The sequence below is a fragment of the Poeciliopsis prolifica genome, unplaced genomic scaffold (genome assembly GCF_027474105.1).
Source record: "Poeciliopsis prolifica strain line A6 unplaced genomic scaffold, Auburn_PproV2 SCAFFOLD018, whole genome shotgun sequence".
NCBI classification, from domain to species: Eukaryota; Metazoa; Chordata; class Actinopteri; order Cyprinodontiformes; family Poeciliidae; genus Poeciliopsis; species Poeciliopsis prolifica.
In genome coordinates, this window is record NW_026562393.1 from 403093 (window position 1) to 421517 (window position 18425).

General features: G+C 38.9%; 1 pseudogene; it reads right to left on the reverse strand.

Annotated features, from left to right (window-relative positions):
• Positions 1-2470: 2470 nt before the first annotated feature.
• LOC129367911 (stonustoxin subunit beta-like) lies at positions 2471-15838 on the reverse strand (annotated as a pseudogene).
• Positions 15839-18425: the final 2587 nt, after the last annotated feature.

The following is an 18425-nucleotide window of genomic DNA, read 5'->3' on the forward strand; positions in this document are numbered from 1 at the left end:
AAGGGTATGCAATTCTCGGAAGGCATGCTGCATTTCTTGGTAGTGGCGGAGCTAGACTTTTTTTTCAAGGGGTGGCCAAAGGGTGGGCAAGGCTTTATCAGAGGGTCCATATACAAATGATGAACGAAATGAAAAATATTTTCTCACACACACTCAAATTAAAATGGTTTATTTAACTAAGATTTGCCATGACCAAACAAGACGTTAAACAGCACTATGGAACAGTGAACATGTAAATGTAAACTCAGAGCCCAGAATATGACCAAAAACAAATTCTCAAAAATACATAAATAAATAAACTGGTGCTTCTGGTGTGCAATAGGTTGTGCTGGGTGGGGGCAGTTCAGTGCCATTTCCTTCTGCTTCACTGTCTTCCTCCCCAGAGTCTGACTCTGAATCTGTATCACCCTCATCTCTCTCTGGAACTCAATTGGAAATGCATAAACAGACACAATAAAAAATGCAAAAAGCATCATGCTAACCTTTAGAATTAGGCTTATTGGATTTTACTACTTAACAACTCTCTGTCACAGCCTCTAACCCGCTGGTGATCCACTTGGGCCTGGAGTCTCCTGGCTGGATTCTCCAGATTGGTCCCTGCTGCAGGGTTCTGTCTGGTCCTGGTCACTGCTGCAGGTTCTGTCTGGTCCTGGTCTGGCCCTGGTTTTTGCCTCTTTAAGAAGAACTGGGAGATCTTCCCTTTTCTCTACACAAAATAAGAGCCTGGTATTTACACTCCATGACTGTTTGGCAGAGACAACACTATTTTAACTATTATTTAAACTATAGTTTTTAGTTTTCTGTAGCTAGCTAAAATACTAAATTAAAAATACATTAATTAAAATTAATTAATATAACTAGTTAGGTTATAATTCAAAGCTTTCATATGACATGGCCTACTTACATTTCAGTCATTATAAAACTTTATGGTTTTTCACATATTCTTACCACACATTTCAAGCAAGAGCTGGGAGATATAAAACATTAGAGGGCAGCATGTCACTAAAACATTATGTTAAAAGAATCTGTCTAAAACACGATCTATCAGCACTAGCATGGCTAATATAATAGCCTAAATGAGGCACTATGCAGCGGTGCACAACCATTTTCTTTTCTTTTAAGAAATGCATGACAAGTGCCGTCTCTCTTTAGGAAGGTAACAGCGGTTACTGCTGAGCGGTAAAATGTCAATACCTGCAAAACTCCTCGACGGTGTAACTCTAAAGCCACGGATGTGTTTTGGATCAAGAAGGACCCACATGTCAGTTTTAACCAATGAACATATAACATATAACAATATAACGAGACAACAGAAAACCAGAGGTCTATTTGCATTCTTTTTATTAGATTTCCCAACATTAGACTACAAGCATGAGAACAGTCAGATGAGTGAAGAAATAAAATAACTTTTTTTTTTCAAAAGCAATCATGTCATTCAAAAATAGTCAAACATCCACATTATGTGGCAGGAAATGAATAAAGAAAGCAGAACTGTTAATAGTTAAGAATCAATAACAACATGAATTCAAGAAAAACTGAATATCAAAAACCACAAAAACTATAAACCCCCACCAAAGCTGTAAAATGGTAAAAAAAAATAAAAGAAAGAAAGAAAGAAATCGTAACATGAAATCTATAACTATTGCAACATCATATATTTTTTCCTATGTCAAGCATATGTAAAATCATGGAAGATTATACACTGTTATATATCCCATACATGTGATAAGAGAACAAAAAGCAATTAAAACAAAAAGATGCAAGCAGTCTTTTCTTGCAAAAAAAAAAAGTAATTGTTTTAAAGTTGCACAGTTAATGACAAAGGAGACATATAATGCAAAATGTTCTTATTTTGCCTTTCATTTGGGTATGTACTACCTATAGAAACAATACAAGAGCAAAAACAACAACAACAACAACAACAACAACAACAACAAAAAAACAGCCATTATTTGGCAATTAGTAAATGTTTCACGGTGTCTGAACCGTTCCAAAAACCTCTGCAGTACAAATTCCATTACTGATAATAAATCCAAGCCCGGCCAATCCATCGCCTGAAAACCCAACTGGATTTTCAGCTTTCAGTTTCAGTTCATTACAAGAAGAATTGTGTTACTGCGAGAAGAAAAATAAATTCACCCAGAAAAAAACAACTATCTTTAGATTCATTACTTCCTTTCTGGCAAAGAGGGAATGCATTGAGTCACACAGACTGCAGGACAGAACCTGTCTGCAGGTGAGAAAAATTTTTTTTCCTCATCTTTGCTTTCTTATTCTCAGCTTTTAGTCAAACGGGCCGTTTTAAAATTGTCGCACTTTAACGTGACAGTAAAACTATAGAGGAGGGACAAATAAAACTCTACGTATTGTTTTTAGTCTTATTCTATTGCAGCATGAGGGTCATACATAAATTATGATCAAAACTCAAAAATAGAGATGTGAAGTCTGAAACTGATTGATTGATTGATTGATTGATTAATTGATTGATTAATTGATGTAAATTACCTAGTAAACTTTTGCTTTCATTACACACATCTCTGTTTAAGTCATTTTTTTGTGTGTCAAACTGAACCAAATGTCATTACAGACACAGGCCCACATAGCTGTTTTTTCCCCACATTTTCAGACCTGGGTAACGGGCTCAGAGAAACTGTCACGGAAAGTGTGAATGTGATCCACTCTGTCACCTCTGACTGCATAATACGACAAAGAACCGGCATTATAATCCAGATAAAACCCAACACGGGATAAGCCGGTCTTGGGAATGGGTTTTTTGTGCAGGTTCCTTCATGCTCTATGTAGAATGTGGGTTGTCCTGTGTTTTTGTTCCACCTCCACCCCAAGGACCAGTTCATTGCACTTATACCAATGCCAGTCCATTTACTAAAACCACCTTTCCTGTGTATTCCTTCATAAGAAACACCAAAAGCAGTATCTTTATCTTCTTCAATGTTCATTTTCATCTCCCAGTAGTGGCTTTGTCAAACTTTCTTTGAACATAAGCTGGTAGACATGGTCAAATCTCAGGTGGTTATCAGGATATGACTGCCTGTCTCCGTGTGTCACACTCTTGGTCCCATCAAGAACGAGGTTTGGGTGTGCTGTGTCTGGATCCATATTGAGGCTGGTGGCATCTGAGGGGGAGAAAAACAGAGAACCTGATAAAGGCCATGATTTCCAAAAAGGTCTGAAGAGTTTTTATTTAATGTGTAACTTCATACTTTACACATCTGCTCAGGGACAATGTCTAAACATTTCTTTCCTAAATAATCTTCAGTGTAAGAAGTGCAGTGTCCACTTGGCTTTCATGTACACTGTTGCTAAATAACAACAAATTCAAGTGGATGCTCAACATTGTCACAAGAGCCAAACACTTTTTGGTTCAATGTTTGAGGTGTCACATAGCAAGGATGACAAGGCCAATATATGTCACATATATTTCTATGTTGTGATATGTTACACATTTTGTTGAATGCACCTCTCTTTCCTCTCTTTGTAAGGCAGTCTGCTCCTCCTTTGCCATATCAGATATAAATCCCTGGCTTTAGTCTGAGAAAACTTGTGACGCTCAGAAATTTGATTTTACATTAGTCAAAAAATGAAAATAATAAATAGTGACTTACACCACAGGAGATCTCTTCTTTCTGTTATTTTTTCTACATTAACAAAATCGGGTTTTTTAAAATCTTCCGTGATCAGCTTGTTGTTCCTGTGGTGGTAGATGGTTGCTCCTTTGTATTTCTTGTTTTTCATGGCTGTTACTACAAATCTGTACTTTGCTTCGTTCTTCAGACCTGCAGAAAGTTCACCGATCACTGCGGCTTTTTCTCTTATTTTTGTCAAATCTTCTCCTGAGTCGTACCACAGGTCCTCAGTGGCTGGACTGACATTCCCTGTGGCCTTGAAATCCATTGTCTCCAGGTACTCTGCCATTTTGTCAAGATAAGGATCTGATGTTTCCAGAGAGGTAAAAACGAAGCAGATGACATCTTCTGCTTCAGGGGACAGAAGCTCCTCCATAACGTCAGACTCTTTTGGGAGGATTTTTACTCCAGCCATTGCCTCAACAGAGAACTTGATCACATTGACTTCTCTTTCCATGTTTTCCATCCATTTATTTAATTTGTCTGAACTGAATGGAGACTGTTCTTTCTCATTCAAGGTTCTCAACATCTCGTTCTCATCTTCCTTTCCTGCCCTGATGCCTGGAATCTTCTTTGCAATCAGATCCTGCAGCATCCCTTCATACGTGCTACACCTTTGCTTGAAGGCAAACAAAGCTTTGGAAATCTGCAGGAATTGATAGCTGTCTGCCAAACAATCATTGCATCTTATTTTCAAGTTGTGAAGCTCTACCAGGGCATTTTGAACCTTTCCCAAAAGCCCAGTACTCAGTTCCATTTTCACCTCGGAAGCTGATGGATCAAAATTCTTCAGTGGCATCAACCAGACCTTCAGTGGAACACTGTGCTCTTTCTTTGCACCTAGTAGCGCTGGCAGATTTACGTACGTCAGCAGTGCATCCTTGAATGTTGCAGGGTTTTTTTCAGGAATCAGGTCTCCGTAGAACGTGCAGGAAAATGCGTCAGCCACAGCTTGTTCTTCTTTAGACAGTTTGATGTTGACTTCTCCACTCACACTTATTCCAGGGAACTTGTTTATGGTAGCTTGGAGGTTGCCCTCAATCTTCTGAAGGGTTTTCGTGTCCACCTTGTTGCTGTCCAACACAAAGAATGCATTTGCACCATAAAGGATGCCAGTGACAACATGAGTGGCCAAACTCTTCATGTCATCAGGAATTGTCAACTGCTTCTTCATCTCATCAGCCGATATGTTCAGCTGCTTGAAAGTGGTGGTGGCTTTGTACTGGAAGGTTACGCGGCTTTGATTGTGGATTTCTTCTGGTCATTCAGAAACTTTGCGGATCCTCCGACTTCAATCAGACCACCCAGAAAACTGGCCTTTAGGGAGGCGTTCACATCCAGCAGGTTGGACTTTGTGTCCAAGGAATCAGAGGCAGAGATTTTAAAATCACTGCTATGCTGAGAATTCTCCATTATCATGTCTTGTAGGATCGTTTCGTCCCACAGAGTGACACCTTTAAAACATGATATCAGAAAACCAATTAGAAGGAAACACAGTTAAGGTATTTAAGATAAACAAAAACATATTCTTGCTTCTCTGTTGGATTATATGTCTTGCCACCTATAAATTGTTTCTTAGGGAAACGGTACAACTTTTTTTAACATAATTTGTTCACTTCTGAGCTTTGCAGAAAATAAGTTGTTTTGGAGGGGGCGGTCTGTGGAAAGTGCCGTGGCCACCGTAATAAAGGCTTGCAGTATTCAATTATGCCGCAAAACTGATCAGTAGATTATTGGGAGGAAACGCAAAATAATGTTTTTCCCCTCATGCCCCTTCAAGGGCTCTCTAGCGCCAAATTTGTCTGTTGGTGGTTTTTCTTTCTTTTTTTTTCTTACCAGTGTTTTTTGGCTCAGGTGGCTTTTTGTTGCACAGGGTGGTGAAAGAGGGGGAAGACATGCTGTAAAGCTCAAAGGTCAACAGGCAAGGAAGTGAACCAGCGATGGCCATGTCGAGGACTAAGGCATCCTTTTGTGAGACGTTTTCTACTCCTGCACCACCACAACTCCCTGACTGGTACAATATCTGTCTCTAGTGAAGCTTGTGTCATGACATTAGACGTAGGATATGAACACAGCATTTCAAGTGAAGCTGAAATAAAAAGTTCTTTAAGTAAATGTTTGAACTTTTAAGTTAATTCAACACAAAAAGTAAGCTGTCATCGCTAAACCCAAAGAATTAATTGAGACTAATGTAAATATAAGTCCACAACATGAACTACAGGTCAAATGCACTTTGTAGAGTGTGATCCACATATCTGTAGCAACAATTCTGCAAATAATTTTAAATAGGTATTTTTGTTTTTTATTTTTGTCTCTTTTACCCTGTCTTTTCCTGCAGCCTGTTAAATCCAGAATATAATTCAAAATGACTCTTCTTACATACAAATCTATGAGTATCTTTTACAAAAAAATTTTTAAGTAGTGATTTGACTAGATTAGACAACAGTGTCTTCTTTGTTCAAAAACATACAGGTGCATCCAATGGATATCAGGAAGTTCATTCTTACCTGGGATCGTTTGTTCTTTGTTCGCATCATGCAGCATGCCGAAGGTGAAAGGTCGACCAAGAGCAGCAATCTGAGTGACACCTTTCTTCGTGTTTCCTGCATAATAAAAACATTTGATAACATGACTCAAATCTGTCCATGTGTTGTGAAATATTAATGTTATCTGTTCATCAATATGTTGACGCATTGAGGAAGAGTTCAGGTTAGCTGCTGCTTCCTGGTATGAAGGAGAGGAAATGCTGATGAAGGAGTGTTTCATGCAGGGAGGATGGTAGGCGTGTGTGAATCTGGGATGGGAGAGTCTAGCACTGAGCTAGCAGGCAGTCAGACAAACACTAGGATGATACACAGGAATAATGATGGAATGAATAATGATCCCGTTCTGAGACGTTTCAGCAACCAACTTGATTCAGTAACAAGCGCAAGTTGAAAAACAAAAGAGAAGGCGTGACCGGTAACAGATGTGCTCTGTGAAACTAGTTGGCTGTAGGCTGTGCTCAGTCTGGCTAATTCACAGGGGGAAGAAAGGTGGGACATCTGGATGTAGGTTGTAGAAGTCAGGCGAATCCTTTCTCGAAACCAGCTTAAACAGAGTTTTTACTTCAGTTCTGGATAGGGTAAATCCCAGCAGATTTAGGAAACTCAATTTACCCGTTAGATGGAGAGCTGGTAGCACATCTCCCCTCACGTCGGGGAGGAGAATCTGATCCCTTGGAAAATGAAGAGAACTCAACAGAACTGCATCAGCTTTCTGCACAGCTGCTGTGAATCAAGACCTGAAGCAAGTGGGAAGTTGGTTCCAAGAATGAGGAACTGATACTTCAACTCTTGAAAAAGAAATGCTGGCTCACTCTTGCTGGAGTGTTTTGTGATGTATTGATGACAAGAAAACGACCAGCGTGAAAGCATGCACAAGAACTGTTATGCCGAGAAATGCATGCCTTCTGAGAATTGCATCCCCTTGTCGCGGGAGCGCGCATCGCTCTAAACTCGCATTTTGATGAGAAAACGGGCTGAAATCCGACCGAACGGAAACCTTTCAAGATATTCGTAATTTGCTTGCCACATTGTAAAATTAAAATCAGACTTCAAAATGTAATAAAACAGAATTGAAACTGCATTGTGTAATAATTCATTCAAAATGTAATAAAATCCTTGAAAGCATTCTGTAATATTTTCTGTCGCATTATGAAATAACATTATCAGACTTTGCACCAGTCATTACAAAATGCAGAGGTCACTATTTTTAGAAGTAAAAATGTAATAATGTGGCACATTAAGTGATCCCAACCCGTTTGTGATCACGCCAATCATTTAACTTCTGCTATTGATCATGTTATAGATCCAATACACATTTAAATTTGTAAAACTTTGGTCAATAAATGTGAGCTTCACTGTCACGATCCCTGTCACATATGAATGATTTCACTTCATAGTTCATATTATTGAAAAGTGAAACATGTACAGGTGAGTCAGGAGAAATGAATAGGAAAGACACAAACAGAAATTCCACATGTGACAAGTGCAAGAAACCGGGCGATTAGGAACACAAGTTCCAGAACAACGAAGTTACAAAACAAGCAATGAAGACCTGAAGCAAGTGTGAAGTTGGTTCCAAGAATGAGGAACTGATACTTCAACTCCTGACAAAGAAATGCTGGCTCACTCTTGCTGGAGTGTTTTGTGATGTATTGCTGACAAGAAAAAGACCAGCCTGCAGGCATGCACAAGAACCAAAGAAAAACATAATCAGCCGACAATGACGAGGAAATACACGGCATTCTCCACTGCAGCCGTCGAGTAGACCTCCAGCAACAGAGGAACGAACACCAGCACCTGACATCAACACAAAAAGCTGGGTAAAGTCATCACACGGAGTACCCGAGAAAAACACTTTGACAGCGCAAGAGGAAAACAAGTAGCTCATCACAACTTACGGAAGAAGAAAGCAGAACTGAACTGAGGCTCAGCCTGAAACTCGAGGTGCAGCGACAGGGCGCACACTTGAAAAGAAGCCCTACGGAGGGGCAAGGATGAAAATCGCATTGTGCAACCAAGAAATTGTCTCTGCGGGAGTCAAGGTAGATAGAAAAAATAAGTATAATTAAAGCTAAGTTTGCAGGAGACAAAAACAACACACACAACCAGATTTATTTTATTGCAGTCTGGGTCTACTGTTAGATCTAGATGTGATTTGTGTGACTTATTTTAAAAGTAACTTTATTTGTTGTTACTGTTAACTAAAATCTCAAGCATGGGAAAGTGGGATGATCTCGTATTTTCTTGACACCCCCTCTTCGAGGTCAGACCTTTCACATGGGAGTCCAACACCCTGCTGCAGTTCTGTGTCCTCATTCCCTGGAGAAAAGAAGAGGGTCATCTGGGATGCTGGGATGTGAAGATGAAGATTCTTCATCCTCAATTGTCCCAAAGATCTCACTAAAGTCATCAAAACTCCACTTCTCTTAACAGGCCTCTGCCCCTCAAAACAAACATGCAGTTTGGAAATGATGGAAAAGTTGAGCTGATCATTTGGGGAGGAAACGTCCAACTCCCTGGGGTAAAAAAAACAACAAAAAAACAAAAACAAGAACAATGGAAGAGTCAAATCAACTATCAGCCAACAAAATAATAGTTTATAGTAGCATTATCTGAGCCAACACTGAAGCTCCACTTCACAGAAACCATTTCTCTCAGCACGTGGCTCCATACTGTGCTTTTGAAATGAAGACCTTCTGAAGTTCTACAAACTCGGTTTGGAAGGGTTCCACAGCCGATCTTCTTTCATTTTTTATCACCAACTTGCATCCATCAATGGTGCACTACTGCCATCTCCTGGATTTTACTGCACATCATTTTCTTTCCTCAAATTCTTTTGATATCTCTCTAAGAATGTCTTTCCTTTCATTTTTCAACATGGCAACCACATTTCCCAACTTCAGTTCCCAATTTCCACACTCAATATTTTTTTTTGAATCACATATTTTCTGCAAATACAAAAACAGGCTCTATTATTTCTGTGATATTGAACCAATTACATGAACCAATAAGATGTTTCCCCCATCTTAAAAGAGAGTCACTCAAAACACTAAGACCAGTTCTGATTCTACTTATGATGATCTCCTCCCTCCTACTTGTCCACTAACTCTTGTAACATCAACTGTATTTTGTGGATCCCGCTGTCTCATTTTCCCACCTGGTTTTCCACTATTTCTTGGTCTCTCTTCAAAGCATTTTTCAGTTTTACATCACTATCTGCATATCAACATCTACTTACTGCAGAGTTCCAGGTGAACATAATGAGTTTCATCAGAACAAGCTGAGTCGTCAATATAAAGCCAGCTGCATCCATAAACACTTCACACCACGATGCTGTGTCTTTCTGTCTAGTGAATGATGTGATCTCAGAGGACAGCATGATGCTTCAGGGTGTTTTCAGGTGAGTTTGGGGGTTTAGGGTGTGTTTTTTCTTCCCTTCCTCCATTCTAGCTATTTGATGACTCTTCTAAAAGAATGTATCTGTACTGTTGTTCCTGGATTTGTTTGCTGCTCTTCAACATCGGATCCTGTGTCCCTGCACAAAAATGCAAGTATATGTCCTTTAACTATGTCTCTTGGCTCCCTAAGGTGCCAAGTCAAATCTTAGTTGTATTGTAAAGTGGAGGGAGTTTTGACGAGACGTGCCAAATGTTCTTGTTTGCCTGGTTAAACATTGCTTTATGCTGGGGGGGAAAAAATCAATGACTTGCTTTGGGTGCCCTTGGTGCAAAGGTTTAACTAGAACACTGCATGCTTTAAGGATTATAATGGGGCATTTCTGGCTCTCACTAACTCAAGCACATTAACATGGGCTCTAAATTGCCATTCTGATTTGACTGGCAATTTTAAGGTCACACTGATGAAGGCTACTACTCCAGAGGTTCTGGGTATAGCAGGGGCAGTTCTGGAGGCGTCTCCAGTTTTGGCGTTGGATAAGGCGGCGGTGTTGGCTTTGGTTCTTCCACGAGCTTCTCTGGTGTCTGTGCTGATGACTTCAGCCTTTTCGATTTCATCAAAAGAGATCTGGACTATTGTTTTAAGATTTATTTATATGTTGCCCCTTTTTCATACTTGTCAATGAAATCACAAAAATATTCACATATAACGAGAAAAACAAAAAACCAGGGATTTATTTGCATTCTTTTTATTAGATTTCCCAACATTAGACTACAAGCATGAGAACAGTCAGATGATTGAAGAAATATATAACTTTTTTTTTTTTTTCAAAAGCAATCGTCGTTCAAAATCAAAGTCAAACATCCACATTATGTGGCAGGAAATGAATAAAGGAAGCACAACTGTTAATTGTTAAAAATCAATAACAACACGAATACAAGAAAAACTGAATATCACATACCACAAAATCTATAAACCCCCACCAAAGATGTAGAATAGTAAAAAACAAAAAAAAAGAAAGAAATTGTAACATGAAATCTATAACTATTGCAACATCATATATTTTTTCCTATGTCAAGCATATATAAAATCATGGAAGATTATACACTGTTATATATCCCATAGATGTGATAAGTGAATAAAAAGCATTTAAAACAAAAAGATGCAAGCAGTCTTTCTTACAAAAAAAGTATTTGTTTTAAAGTTGCACAGTTGATTACAAAAGAGACATATAACGCAAAATGTTATTTTTTTGCCTTTCATTTCGGCGTCTACTGCTTATAGAAACAATCCAAGAGCAAAAACAAAAACAACAAAACAGCCATTATTTGGCAATTACTAAATGTTTCACTGGTATATTGACCGTTTGTCCAAAACTAATTCCAAAATTGAAAAAACTCAAATCTCAAAGGTGATCAAAGCAAAATGAAATAAACTCAAATAGTCAATACTGTGCATCGTGGGTTCTGGTTTACGCAGTCCAAACAAAAAGTCAAAATGCAGCCCTTTGTTTTCTCTATTCAGTTTTAGCCAAAAAACAAGTTACAGGCTTCGGAAAACCCTGTCCTTACTCCTGCACCTGTTCTCACTGATAAAAACTGACTTACTGACTGATGACAGACGACAGACCTGATGACAGGTAAAAAACCATATGACCACCCACGTGACTCAAGACTTATCTAAACCCTACATATTTATACTGTGAAACACACCAACTTCCCAAACTGAAATCAATTAACTAATGAAGTGAATTACTAACCAAAAAACTTACTTAGAAACAACATAAACATTCTAATTATAAATCAACTAGAAAACAAAAAAAAAATAAACTAAATAATCTACATTCTAAATTTTAACTGAAAATAATGGAGAAATAGCTCCTACAACTGAACCGTTCCAAAAACCTCTGCAGTACAAATTACATTACTGATAATAAATCCAAACCCAACCAAATCCATCGCCTGAAAACCCAACTGGATTTCAGCTTTCAGTTCAGTTTTATTACAAGAAGAATTGTGTTACTGCGAGAAAAATCACCCAGAAAGAATGACTTTCTTTAGCCCGGCCAAGTCCATCGCCTGAAAACCCAACTGGATTTTCAGTTTTCAGTTCAGTTTATTGCAGGAAGAATTGTGTTACTGCGAGAAGAAAAAAAAAATCACCCAGAAAAAAAAAACTATCTTTAGATTCATTACTTCCTTTCTGGCAACGAGGGAATGCATTGAGTTACACAGACTGCAGCACAGAACCTGTCTAAAGGTGAGGAACATTTTTTTCCCCTCATCTTCGCTTTCTTATTCTCAGCTTTTAGTCAAACGGGCCGTTTTAAAATTGTCGCACTTTAACGTGACAGTAAAACTATAGAGGAGGGACAAATAAAACTCTACGTATTGTTTTTAGTCTTATTCTATTGCAGCATGAGGGTCATACATAAATTATGATCAAAACTCAAAAATAGAGATGTGAAGTCTGAAACTGATTGATTGATTGATTGATTGATTGATTGATTGATTGATTGATTGATTGATTGATGTAAATTACCTAGTAAACTTTTGCTTTCATTATTCACATCTCTGTTTAAGCCATTTTTTGTGTGTCAAACTGAACCAAATGTCTTTACAGACACAGGCCCACGTAGCTGTTTATTCCCCACATTTTCAGACATGGGTAAACGGGCTCAGAGAAACTGCAATGGAAAGTGTGAATGTGATCCACTCTGTCACCTCTGACTGCATAATACGACAAAGAACCGGCATTATAATCCAGATACAACCCAACACGGGATAAGCCGGTCTTGGGAATGGGTTTTTCCTTGACGGTTCCTTGATGCTGTATGTAGAATGTGGGTTGTCCGTTTATCCACTTCCACCCCAAAGACCAACTCATTGCAGTGTGACCAATGTCAGTCCATTCACTAAAACCTCCTTTCCTGTGTATTCCTTCATAAGAAACACCAACACCACTATCTTTACCTTTGTCAATGTTCATTTCCATCTCCCAGTAGTGGCGCTTTGTCAAACTTTCTTTGAACATAAGCTGGTAGACTTCGTCAAATCTCAGGTGGTTATCAGGATATGACTGCCAGTCTCCGTGTGTCACTCTCTTGGTCCCATCAAGAATGAGGTTTGGGTGTGCTGTGTCTGGATCCATATTGAGGCTGGTGGCATCTGAGGGGGAGAAAAACAGAAAACCTGATCAAGGCCATGATTTCCAAAAAGGTCTGAAGAGTTTTTATTTAATGTATAACTTCATACTTTATACATCTACTCGGGAACAATGTCTAAACATTTCTTTCCTAAATAATCTTCAGTGTAAGAAGTGCAGTGTCCACTTGGCTTTCATGTACACTGTTGCTAAATAACAACAAATTCAAGTGGATGCTCAACATTGTCACAAGACCCAAACACTTTTTGGTTCAATGTATGAGGTGTCATATAGCAAGGATGACAAGGCCAATGTCACATATATTTCTATGTTGTTATATGTTACACATTTTGTTGAATGCACCTCTCTTTCCTCTCTTTGTAAGGCAGTCTGCTCCTCCTTTGCCATATCAGATATAAATCCCTGGCTTTAGTCAGAGAAAACTTGTGACGCTCAGAGAAATTTGATTTTACATCAGTCAAAAAATGAAAATAATAAATAGTGACTTACACCACAGGAGATTTCTTCTTTCTGTTATTTGTTCTACTACATTAACAAAATCGGGTTTTTTAAAATCTTCTGTGATCAGTTTTTTGTTCCTGTAGTGGTAAATGGTTGCTCCTTTGTATTTCTTGTTTTTTATGGCTGTTACTACAAATCTGTACTTTGCTTCGTTTCTTCAGACTTGCAGAAAGTTCAACGATCACTGCGGCTTTTTCTCTCATTCTTGTCAATTCTTCTCCTGAGTCGTACCACAGGTCCTCAGTGGCTGGACTAACATTCCCTGTGGCCTTGAAATCCATTGTCTCCAGGTACTCTGCCATTTTGTCAAGATAAGGATCTGATGTTTCCAGAGAGGTAAAAACGAAGCAGATGACATCTTCTGCTTCAGGGGACAGAAGCTCCTCCATAACGTCAGACTCTTTAGGGAGGATCTTTACTCCAGCCATTGCCTCAACAGAGAACTTGATCACATTGACTTCTCTTTCCATGTTTTCCATCCATTTATTTAATTTGTCTGAACTGAATGGAGACTGTTCTTTCTCATTCAAGGTTCTCAATATCTCGTTCTCATCTTCCTTTCCTGCCCTGATGCCTGGAATCTTCTTTTTCATCAGATCCTGCAGCATCCCTTCATACATGCTACACCTTTGCTTGAAAGCAAACAAAGCTTTGGAAATCTGCAGGAATTGATAGCTGTCTGCCAAACAATCATTGCACCTCATTTTCAAGTTCTGAAGCTCTACCAGGGCATTTTGAACCTTTCCCAAAAGCCCAACACTCAGTTCCATTTTCACCTCGGAAGCTGATGGATCAAAATTCTTCAGTGGCATCAACCAGACCTTCAGTGGAACACTGTGCTCTTTCTTTGCACCTAGTAGCGCTGGCAGATTTACGTACGTCAGCAGTGCATCCTTGAATGTTGTAGGGTTTTTTTCAGGAATCAGGTCTCCGTAGAACGTGCAGGAAAATGCGTCAGCCACAGCTTGTTCTTCTTTAGACAGTTTGATGTTGACTTCTCCACTCACACTTATTCCGGGGAACTTGTTTATGGTAGCTTGGAGGCTGGTCTCAATCTTCCGAAGGGTTTTTGTGTCCACCTTGTTGCTGTCCAACACAAAGAATGCATTTGCACCATAAAGGATGCCAGTGACAACATGAGTGGCCAAACTCTTCACGTCATCAGGAATTGTCAGCTGCTTCTTCATCTCATCAGCCGATATGTTCAGCTGCTTGAAAGCGGTGGTGGCTTTGTACTGGAAGGTTACGCGGCTTTGATTGTGGGATTTCTTCTCGTCATTCAGATACTTTGCGGATCCTCCGACTTCAATCAGACCACCCAGAAAACTGGCTTTTAGGGAGGCGTTCACATCCAGCAGGTTAGACTTTGTGTCCAAGGAATCGGAGGCGGTGATTTTAAAATCACTGCTATGCTGAAAATTCTCCAGAATCATATTTTGTTGAATCTTTTCATCCCACAGAGTGACACCTTTAAAACATAATATCAGAAAAGGAAACACAGTTAAGGTATTTAAGCTAAACAAAAACATATTCTTGCTTCTCTGTTGGATTATATGTCTTCCTGCCTATAAATTGTTTCTTAGGGAAACGGTATAACTTTTTTTTTTTTAAATAATTTGTTCACTTCTGAGCTTTGCAGAAAATAAGTTGTTTTGGGCGAGGGGCGGCGGTCTGTGGAAAGTGCCGTGGCCACCGTAATAAAGGCTTGCAGTATTCAATTATGCCGCAAAACTGATCAGTAGATTATTGGGAGGAAACGCAAAATAATGTTTTTCCCCTCATGCCCCTTCAAGGGCTCTCTAGCGCCAAATTTGTCTGTTGGTAGTTTTCCTTTATTTTTGTTTTACCAGTGTTTTTTGGCTCAGGTGGCTTTTTGTTGCACAGGGTGGTAAAAGAGGGGGAAGACATGCTGTAAAACTCAAAGGTCAACAGGCCAGGAACTGAACCAGCGATGGCCATGTCAAGGACTCTGGTGTCCTTTTGTGAAACTTTCTCTAGTCCTGCACCACCACAACTCCCTGACTGGTACAATATCTGTCTCTAGTGAAGCTTTTGTCATGACATCAGATGTAGGATATGAACACAGCGTTTTCAAGTGAAGCCGAAATAAAAAGTTCTTTATGTAAAAGTTTGAACTTTTAAGTTAATTCCACACAAAAAGTAAGTTGTCATCGCTAAACCCAAAGAATTAAGAAGGGAATTAAATGTCCCTTCTTATACACAAATCTATGAGTATCTTTTACATAAAATTTTTAAATTAGTGATTTGAAAAGATTAGTCAACAGTATTCTCTTTGTTCAAAAACATACAGGTGCAGCTAATAGACATCAAGAAGTTAATTCTTACCTGGGATGATTTGATCTTTGTTAGCATCATACAGCATGCCTAAGGTGAAAGGTCGACCAAGAGCAGCAACCTGAGTGACACCGTTGTCCATGTTTCCTGCATTAAAAAAAACATTTGATAACATGACTCAAATCTGTCCATGCGTTGTGAAATATTAATGTTATCTGTTAATCAATATGTTGACACATTGAGGAAGAGTTCAGATTAGCTGCTGCTTCCTGGTGAGAAGGAGAGGAAATGCTGATGAGGAAGGAGTGTTGATTGCAGGGAGGAGGGTAGGCGTGTGTGAATCTGGGATGGGAGAGGGTAGCACTGAGCTAGCAGGCAGTCAGACAAACACTAGGATGACACACAGGAATAAAGATTGCAGGAATAATGAACCCATTCTGAGATGTTTCAGCAATAGGAATAATGGTAAATTTCAATAGAAAGCGTGATAAGTATGGGAAAGAAATAGAACAGTTAGGAAATGGCTAATAATACTGTTATGCCGTCAGGATCGCTCTGAACTCGCATTATGATGGTAAAAAAAACGGGCTGAAATCCGACCGAAGAGGAAACTTTTAAAGATATTCGTAACATTATCACATTTATCTAAAACAGAGAATGCAAATATCGGTAACTCAAAATTCATATTGCCAAAAAAAGCACCCCCTCCCCCCACACTTAAAAAAACAACAACAAACATAAGGAGTGAAATAAGTTTTTCTACATAATCACATTTGTTCCTTTAATTGCTGGTATGAGTTTCATATCAATAGGTCAACATTTGAGAAAAATAAGAGGGCCAGACATATTTTGGCAGGTTGATAATAGGCTTTGCCATAAAATGCATCCCCCTGCTAACATGTAGAAATAAAGAGTTAGGAGTGATATAACATTTTCTACATAACCAGAGCAGTTCTATGAAATACTGGTATGAGTTTAATATCAATTTAATAATATTTGATGAAAATAGCTGGGGATGCAAATTTTGGCAGGAACCAAATCCATATTGCCGAAAAATGCATCCCCCTGCTAAATACAGAGTGAAGAAGGATTTCACCTTTTATACGTAAGGACACTTGTTCTCTGAGTCACTGCTATAATTTTCATAGGAATAGGACAATAAACAGGGGATGCAAATATCAGCAGGCTCAGAAATTACAATGCATCTCCCCTACATTAATACACTTGACAGTTAAGCGTGATATAAAATGTTCTACATAATGGGCCTCGGTTTTGTAAAGCTTTAAGTTATTATGGCGTTAAAAGCAAAATCTGGGAATTTCAAACCAGCTGCGGAGAACATTTTCATCACACTGAAAAACTGTCGACTAATATGACTCGATAAACGTGTAAAAACCGTAACTATTTCAATTAATTTGCTAAATAAATTTTAGGGCTTACCTGGTAAGTAAACGTAATACTGTTACGAATATCTTTAAAAGTTTCCTCTTCGGTCGGATTTCAGCCCGTTTCCTCAATGCGAGTTTAGAGTGATGCGCGCTCCCCGCGACAGGATGCAATTCTCGGAAGACACGTATGTATTTCTCAGGTAGGCATAACATATGCCGAGAAATGCATATCTTCCGAGAAATGCATCCTGTCGCAGTTTGATGAGAAAACAGGCTGAAATCCGACCGAACGGAAACTTTTAAAGATATTCGTAACATTATCACATTTATCTAAAACAGAGCATGCAAATATCGGCAGCTCAAATTCATATTGCCAAAAAAAGCATCCCGCCCTCCCCCAAACTTAAAAAAACAACAACAAACATAAGGAGTGAAATAAGTTTTTCTACATAATCACATTGTTCCTTTAATTGCTGGTATGAGTTTCATATCAATAGGTCAACATTTGAGAAAAATAAAGAGGGCCAGACATATTTTGGCAGGTTGATAATAGGCTTTGCCATAAAATGCATTCCCCTGCTAACGTAGAAATAAAGAGTTAGGAATGATATAACATTTTCTACATAACCAGAGCAGTTCTATGAATTACTGGTGAGAGTTTTGATATCAATTTAATAATATTGGATGAAAATAGCTGGGGTGCAAATTTTGGCAGGAACCAAATCCATATTGCCGAAAAATGCATCCCCCTTGTGATGGCCAAATTCATGGCCACCCTGATGTCAACAAGAAGTGCTAATTGGATTACACCAATAGTTCCTGCAGGCAGGGGGATATGGTAGTTTGTTTGGATAAGTTTTTATTCTTTTTTTGCTTTTGGGAGGATTTTTTTTTTACTAACCCTCCAAGAAATTTTTGAGCCATGCAGAATGGTGTGCGCCAAAGAAAAGCAAACAAGGTTGAGACCAAAGAGGCTTCCCAGCAGTCCGACAGGGAGGAAACGGAAGGAGGAGCTCCAGCACCAGTTTCGGCTTTTGCAGATGGAAATGCATGCGAGGACAACCCCGCCCCCTGAGCCTACATCAAATGACCCGCAGCTTGTTGAAAATCAAGCCTATCATCAAACTCAAGCAACATCCCAAGCTGAGGATTTAGATTCAGCTTCCAGCTCAATAGGTCAGTCTGTGCACATTCATCATCCTAAATTGGAAAAATTAACAGCTGAGGATGATATTGAACACTTTCTGACCACTTTTGAGAGAATTGCAGCTGCTTATTGTTTGCCAAAGTCAGACTAGATTTTTCACCTCATTCCTCTTCTGACGGGTAAGGCTCGCAGTGCCTATGTTAACATGGATGTGGATGATTCCCTTGAATATGAGAAGGTAAAAATTGTCATCTTATAAAAATATAATATAAATCCAGAAACTTATAGACAAAGATTTCGCTGCCTTGAAATTCTTGATGAGAGTCCGAAAGAACTGTATTCA